This window comes from Hylobates moloch, unplaced genomic scaffold (assembly GCF_009828535.3).
Source record: "Hylobates moloch isolate HMO894 unplaced genomic scaffold, HMol_V3 SCAFFOLD_10, whole genome shotgun sequence".
Lineage (NCBI taxonomy): Eukaryota > Metazoa > Chordata > Mammalia > Primates > Hylobatidae > Hylobates > Hylobates moloch.
In genome coordinates this window covers 58,353,180-58,361,523 of record NW_026652285.1, presented here as the reverse complement: position 1 = coordinate 58,361,523, position 8,344 = coordinate 58,353,180, and the positions used below count along the sequence as shown (strand labels likewise).

Below are 8,344 nucleotides of genomic sequence, written 5' to 3'. Positions count from 1 at the left end.
GAGATTCCATGAGCCATCGCTCACCACAGATGACTTATCAGTGGCTATATTGTCCCTATCTTGTCACAATCTTTTGGGGCCTCCTGCTTTCTGAATAGCTTCTTTTCTTCTCTGCTGTCTGTCTTTAAAACATAAATTCTTCATATGTCAGTCAAGCCCTTAACTTCCTAGTTCACATTAGTTTACAGATACCTCTGCTAGCCAAAAACTCATTGAGTTGTTCAGAAAAGCAAAGAATATTCTACTCCTTCCAGCTATCCATATTTTGTTGGCACAAATCAGGGGGCATGTTAAAATAATAATAAACCACCGATACAGCATGGCCTTGACCAATCAGAGTGCTGGCCATAAACCTCCATGTGGCAGACCATTGAAAATCAACTATGGGGCAAAAAGCGTGAGCAAAGATTATGAAATTGTGGTTTTCCTAGGTAGGAGATTCTGTGATACTTCGGCAGGCTCTACAAGCACAAGAAGAGTTGAAAGCTATACTTTCCCACTGACCAGGGAACGTCTCCTGTTTTCTTTTCTCCTCCCAATTATACTGATAATATTGTTATTGTTGATTAGTCCGTGGAACACCTAGAAGTGGAAAGTGAGCATTCATTAGGTGCCTACTATAGGCTGAGTGCCAAACATTATTATTTAAATCTCATACACCAATGCTTGGAGGCGGGTAACATAATCCACATTTAATGAAGGGAGAATGGAAGGCTCAAACACCCCAAGGTGCTAAGTAACTTGCCCAAGGTAACTCTCCTGATAAGAGATGGGGCTGGGATTTGATCCAAGGTCTGGCTGAGTTCTCAGTCTGTGCTTTTCCCTTGCCTTTTGGGTAGGCAGAGATCGTAATCCCAGCAGCTGAAGAACTTAAGAAGCCGATGGCTCCTGGTAGGGTCTGCCCCTGCCTTCCTTTTTCCAAATACACACTGAACTCCTTAGAGAAAAAGTTTACTCCCCTGTTTATAAAAGTCCTAAAGTTCTCCAAAGCTTTGCAGCTGTGTGAAGCACATTATGCTCTCCTCCCCAAATCCTGCTATGGAACAGGCACTTCATATAGGCTTGCACTTCATCTACAAACACTCATTGCATTTTATCCCAAGCAGCCATCAGTACAATTCATTAATATACCCCCATCGTTGTGAATATTCCAGGTAAATATTATAATAAAGAAAATGGGACAGGGCACCGTGGCTCACGCCTATAATCCCAGCACTTTGGGAGGCCGAGGAGGGCGGATCACGAGGTCAGGAGTTCAAGACCAGCCTGACCAACATGGTGAAACTCCGTCCCTACTAAAAATACAAAAATTAGCCAGGCATGGTGGCGAGCGCCTGTAATCCCAGCTACTCAGGAGACTGAGGGAGGAGAATCACTTGAACCTGGGAGGCAGAGTTTGCAGTGAGCCGAGTTCACTCCACTGCACTCCAGCCTGGCTGACAGAACAAGACCCTGTCTCAAAATAGATAAATAAATAAATAAATAAATAAATATAAAAATAAAATGACCTAGAATATAGAAATGGAATAATTTCCCCATTCAAGTAGAAGTTGATCTATTTTCTCCTGCTCTCCCAAGTTTCCTACACTTGGGAGACTTGTGGGAAAGTCAAGTCAAAATCCATCCTTGGGAGGGCTACAAGGCCAGTGGCTTGTCTGCCCATTTGAAATAATGATGAGGTTACTGGTGGCCATGTTGGGGAGGTGGAGATCAGAGACAAATCTGAATGCTATGGGTTTCTCCTTGTTCCCGGGCACTTCCAATGACACTTGCATCCATTGCCTGATGTGGACCTGCTGGCTCACATCAACGGAGAAACAAGAAACCTTGGTCTTTTTGCTTAGCATCTTAGAGATACCAAGTTTCTCAAGAACTTCTCTGCTGGGGAAAAAGCAGGAATGATTCTCTGACAGATCAGACCAGAATTAGCTGTTTAATAAAGAGATTCTGGACTTCATCAATTGACATTCATGAAAGGTATCTTTCCCTTGCCAAGGAGTTTCAAAAGAGTCAACAGAAATCCCAGGACACTGATGGGACAAAATCATGGCAGATGCCACCCTGCTCTGCCACCTGGATGAGTGCATCTTCCTCCTAGCTTGTCTCCTGGACCTCACTCTGTGGGGGTGGGTGGGTAGGAGAAGAAGGGGGTGAGCGGCTTAGGGACTTAAGACCACCCTCAGGCTTTTTTTTCTTTTTTTTGTTTTGGAGCGTGCAAGGTTTGAGCAAACAAGACCTCCTGAATTAACCCTCTCCTGCCCACCCTCACACTTCCCTTGAGTCTATTCTTTATATAGCCAGAGAGATCCTCTTTAAAATTGAAGTCAGACCACATCACTCCTCTGTTCAGAACCATCTACGATCTTCCTTCAGTAAATTCATCTCCACAACTCCACATGATCTGGGCCCCTATCATGCCTTTCTTTATGTCATCTCTGCTCCAGCCACACTGACCTCTTCCCTGGTCCTCAAAAGTACAGACACACTCCCGTTTCAGGGCATTGGCCCCCACTGTTCTCTGTCCCTAGATGCTCTTTCCCAAATATACACATGGCTTCCTTCCCTGGCGGCCTTATCTAACATCCTTCCAGAACATCACATATCTTATCTCTGCCTCCTTATTCCTCCTTATCACTTATCTTCAACTATCATATGCTGTAACTTAATTTCTTATTCATCTTTGGTGTCTTACCTAGACTATAAACTCCATAAATGTTTTATCTGTTTGTTCCCTGTTGCATCCCTAATGCCTACACCCAGTGTCTGGCACACTCAGTAATGTTTGTTGAATGAATACATTAAATGAGGCAAAGGTGGCTGCATTCGTTTTTATCCTCAGTAGGTAGGAAACTAGCAGCAGCAGCAGCAGCAATAAAGCTTTAGTTTGTTGTCGTTTTCCCACTGTCAAAGAGTTTTCACGTCCATCAACCATCTGATCTCCTCTCCCTGTGAGACGGTTATAACACATGTTGATTCCCACTTCTACACCAATGGGGGGTGTGGGAGAAGGCAAATGGAAGAAAAGGCAGGAAGATGCAGGCCAAAGAATGTTGGATCCAATGTCAGAACATTTTGAGTCTTTCACAAACTTCCCCTCGATGGGGCTTAACATGAGTCACTTTATCATTATGGATCTAGTTTCTTCTTGTTTATAAAATAACAAGGTTGAACTTGTATTGGGTAGTTTTAAGTCTTCTGCTTTCTGGAAGCTGGGTGTAAAGTTCCAGTTTTATGACCTCCAATGTGTTTCTTTCAACTCATACTGAATGTCTCTCTTTCTGAGAAGTGGTATCTTGACTCTATCCCTTTCTTCAGTCCCTGTGATTGTAGCTAGACCTGTCCGTGGGTTCACCTTAAGCTTTCTACGGCAATCCCTGTAGTTCCAAATATGAAGGTCATTAAATCCCTTTTAAATCTATCCCTTCATTCTATCTGGGAGTCATCTGTGCTCTCTAACATGCAATAATTTTTTAATATCACAGAGAAATGCTTATGTTATCTCTGCTCCAGCCACACTGATCTTTCTACATGTTACTAAGTGTAAAAAGCAGAATCTAAAATAAATAAATAAAACAAAACAGTATGGTTTCAATTACACAAAATATGTATAACAAAAAGACTGGAAAAAAAGATGCAAAAGGTAAATTGTGGCTTCCTTTGCATAGGTAATTTACAGTTTTTCTCACCTGTTTGTTCATTTAGGTATTTTTCCAATATTCTCAAATAAATGTGTTTTGCTTACTGACATTATTTCCTTCATTAAAAAATTTAAGACAAATCAAAAAATAACAAAAAACATAAAACATAAGAGACATAATTTAGAGCAACTATTTTTATTTTCTAAGAAAATATTTTTGAGATTCTGAACATAGCCTACCTCAAAAATTTTTTTTTTTTTTTGAGATGGAGTTTCACTCTTGTTGTCCAGGCTGGAGTGCAGTGGTGCAATCTCGGCTCACCCCAACCTCCGCCTCCCAGGTTCAAGCGATTCTCCTACCTCAGCCTCCCGTGTAGCTGAGATTACAGGCATGCGCCACCACGCCCAGCTAATTTTTTGTATTTTTATTAGAGATGGGGTTTCACCATGTTGGTCAGGCTGGTCTCAAACTCATGACCTCAGGTGATTGCCATCTTCTCTTGTTCTTCTGATGCTCTTTTTGAGTGATGGCAAGAGCTGTGTGAATTCTCAGCGTGAGCTCTTTGTGTACAGGTTTGGTATAGATAAAGTTTCTGGTGAGTAAAGGGAGTTTTTACCAAGCCCTTGGCCAGCACAAGACCACCTGCGCTATGCTAAATGAAGTTTCTACATGCCAGTCAGGCACCCTGGGAGGAAATTTCAAAGCCAAAGGCATTTGGAGTTATGGAATGGCCAGTCACAAGACTTAGAGAATGAGATTGAAATGCTTTTGAGTCACCATCAGAATAGGTCCACTTTCCTATTTGCAAGGTGTGTCTGGAGCCTAGGGAGAACATTTCTTTATTTTGAAAATTGGCTTTGAACTTTAGGCCCACTTATTGAACTGTAGGCCCACTTATGGAAACCCTCCAGGCCATTTAAAAGCCCCCCAGGGGATGAGAGCTCCAGTGTTTGCAGGTTGAGCTCTGTACAATTCGAGACCACCATTCTGAGAGCAGTAGTTCAAGACAATGGTCTTTCTTTAACTCATTTTTATTATTCATAGCAGATAACTCAGTTGTCAACAGTGTGTTAATCAAATCGTTTTAGAGTGAACATTTTATTTTATTTTATTTTTGAGACAGTCTTGCTCTGTTGCCCAGGCTGAAGTACAGTGGCATGATCTCAGCTCACTGCAACCTCTGCCTCCCAGGTTCAAATAAGAGGCTCATGCCTTAGCCTCCCGAGTAGCTGGGATTACAGGCACCTGCCACCAGGCTAATTTTTTTGTATTTTTAGTAGAGATGGGGTTTCACCACGTTGGCCAAGCTGGTCTCAAACTCCTGGCCTCAAGTGATCCACCAGCCTCGGCCTCCCAAAGTGCTCGGATTACAGGTGTGAGCCACTGTGTCCGGCCTAGAATGAACATTTTAAAAGCAGACACATTGTGTGGCATGTCCCTTAATGTATATTCTGGTGCACATGAAAGCCTACAAACAAAGCTATGCCTTCAGTCCCGTTCCTTCCTTTGCTCTAGAAATGCAACATGCTGGGGTGGCTTAAAAGGAAGGTCTTGCTGTGCTTTATTGATCACCTTGGTCTTTCCTGCTCATAGGCAGCTGGTGATCTTGGAAACACATCTTACATTTATGGAAAACAGGAGGACTGAGAAGGTCCTTTGGAAACTGTAGGAATGAGGCACTCTGAGAGCTCCATGTATCCAAAATACTGCTCTCGTAGGTGGGAATGAGGTTGCAAATTTGGAGGAGAAAGACTGGGAATGAACAAAATGACTCCTTCTCAGCAGAGACCATGTCACTCCTTCTTGGGAAGCTGGAGGCTCATTCCCAGCCTTTCCTCAGCCCCAGCCTGCTCCAGCACAGGCGATCTTGTGATGGCCAAGGGCTTGGGAAGAACTACCTTTGCTCACCTGAACGCTTATTTACACCAAACCTGTACACAAAGGGCTCACCCTGAGAACTCACATAGCTCTTGCCATCACTCAAAAAGAGCATCGGAAAGAAGGCAAGCCTGAGTGTGTCCATCCATGAGCAGTGGAGACTTCAGAACAACAGCCACTTTGGAGACCACATGGCCGGCCAAATGCAGGGAATTCAGAGACCAAATGTGCTGTTGCTCTTCCCAAACAGGAACTGGCCATGCAACTTCATGCCTGTGGTTTCTGTCAAGTCCTTTCTTCTGAAGATTGTATTTTCTTGGTGCTTTCATTGGAAAGAGCTGGACTTGAGACATGGTTGGTTGTTAATCAACACCACAGTCCATGTCACTATTTACTTAAAATGAGACTATCATCCTTTACATACTGAGCAGCCACATGAAATGAAACACGCTTGTGCAGACAAGGCTCAAGGATTTGTGTAACTTGGGCTGTCTGCATCTCTTTTTCCTGATGAAGCAGCCTCACTTCTGGTTTTCTGCGTATGACTGAGTTTGGGAAAAGCACACGCCAGCTTTCCCCTGAAGGAACAGGCTGCTGAAACTCCTCAGCGCTTTGCTTTCTTTCTCTCCCTTTGCTGAATTGTTCCTTATTCCATGGCAGAGGAGGAACCAATCTGGGTGGAAATAAACTTAAAATGCAGTCTTTGACTCTATTCCTTACATTTGCAATTTCTTTCCCCCTGAACTTTCTGGATGTGCCACACTCTGTATTGTGCAATGCTATCTTTGATGTTTGCTGATTTTCATGTGCAGACAGTCTTAAACATGTCGTGGTTGTATTCATTAAGGTCACCTACCAGCTTTTTGTTTGGACCCAGAATGAGTTCCCTTCCCATTGAAACAATGTTGTGCTTGGAAGCTGGATTCCAAGACAAGTTCACCAAGGCCTGATGTCCCCTGTGATGGTGACAGTTTTGAACACAGTAGTGGAGAGAGAATGGGTATCAATATTCTGAGTTCCAACTTGCTATGGCAGGAATGTGAGGTTTTGCAAAGAGGTGGAAATGCTTCTATCAGGATGTGAGAGAAAGATGTGTTTGGGCTGGAGAAGGGATGAAATAATTGAGAAGCTGAGGGGTGGGGCTGACAGACATTTGATCCAAGTTATTTCCCTCCATTTTTTCTTTACCTTAGCTGAGTGCTGAAGAGAAGTAAATGTGAAATGAATTGAGTCACCTATGCTCTTCCAGACAGACAGATGGCAGTATAGGTGACTTTTTCCTCCACCGATTTTTTTTTCTCCCTATGGCTCTCTATTACCTTCATAGGCCAATGCTTCCAACAAGAAAGTTTGCATCTCTGCAGTTAGTTTTAGGCAGTATGGCTTTCAAGGGAAGTGTTACGAAGTGAGAGCTCCTCCCAGTTGATGCCAATTCTCATCATCAAGATGGCTGCAGCCTGCAACAATCTCCAGTGGGGTCAACCACTTTGGAGGACAGGTGGGACACTAGCAAGGTAGAGATGTCATTGGTCAGGAGGGAAACCATACATAAAAGAATTTCTTCTTTCGATGAGCATTATTTTCCCCAGTTGCCCCACTGCTGGCTTCCTGGAGTGGCAGTCGAAGCCTTGGCACCAGCTCACTGGGCCCTGGAACTGTACATTGCTCAAGACTTTGGAATGGCTTGGCATCCTGTCAACATGCACATCTGGGTGTGCAGCTGGATTCAGAAATTTCCAGTGGACTCTGGCACTTGGCACAGTTTTAGGCCTTTTTGCATTGACTCGGGCTTGGGAGGGGTCACAGTATATCTTTTCTCAGTGAGTGCTTTTCAATCCATCAACACCTGTACCCAAGGAGGGAGAAGGAGCCTCTACTCACTCAGGCATAGAAAGTGAGGTCATGATTAAGTTCAATGAATAAGCACAGCACAGAAAATCCAGATGTCTGTCAGCCATGGGATGACGTCTTCTATCCATGAGCTACAGAAACTGAGAGAAGAGTGTTTGCAAGTCCCTCTGGTTGCAGAAGCAAGATGGGCAGATGAAGCCATTCCTACCCTCTCTTCCTGTCTTCCAGTTTCCTTCGTGTGTCTGACTCCTGAGCAATAGCAACAAGCATTTGTTTAATATTTATTAGATGCCAGGAACTGTGTATACACCAGCTCATTTAACATTTACAACAATCCAATGATGTATTACTTACTCAATTTTTAAGCAAAGGAAACCTAGCTCAGATATTTTAATTACCTTGGCCGTGGAGACACAGCTAGGAAGTGGCCAAGTAAAATTCAGGGTCAGTTCTGTTATACTTCAAAGTGCACACTCTTCATGGATATGTCATGCCACTTCCCAAACCTCTTTAGCTCTATTTTCCAAGGGTTTTGATAGGAGTTAAAGCAGTAGCCATAGCATCTAAGTGCCTGGATTATCTAGGATACAGTGTGACTGCATTAGGATCCAAGAGTAGCTTACGCAAATTAAAAGTGTATTTTTTCTCAATCTGAGCCAAAACAATTCAAGACTAATGTGGCAGCTCCATATTGTTAAGTAGGCACTACAGTTCTCTTCTCATCCATGTGGTCCAATATGGCTCTTTATGATGTCTGTTTCCAATGGGAAAGACAAAGAAAAACAGGGCAAGCCAGGGCCCACCCCTAAAATGGCAGACACAACTTCCACTCACATCCAGTTGACCAACACTTAGTCGTAGGGCCACGCATAGCAATAAGGGTAGCTTGAAAATTAGCCTTTACTCTGAACATTCATGTGAATGTCTAAAGTCTAGTACCAAAGAAGCATAGAAGGCAAGAATGGATATTGGGACAC

At 43.4% G+C, this 8,344-nt stretch overlaps 1 long non-coding RNA gene across 1 annotated transcript in view; it reads right to left on the bottom strand.

The window, feature by feature from the left end:
• Positions 1-312: 312 nt before the first annotated feature.
• Positions 313-8,344, bottom strand: part of LOC131384415 (uncharacterized) — a 63,634-nt gene continuing 55,602 nt past the window's right edge. The window contains exon 3 of the long non-coding RNA XR_009215242.1: positions 313-582. This is a non-coding gene — a long non-coding RNA (uncharacterized LOC131384415). The remainder of the gene's footprint in view (positions 583-8,344) is intronic.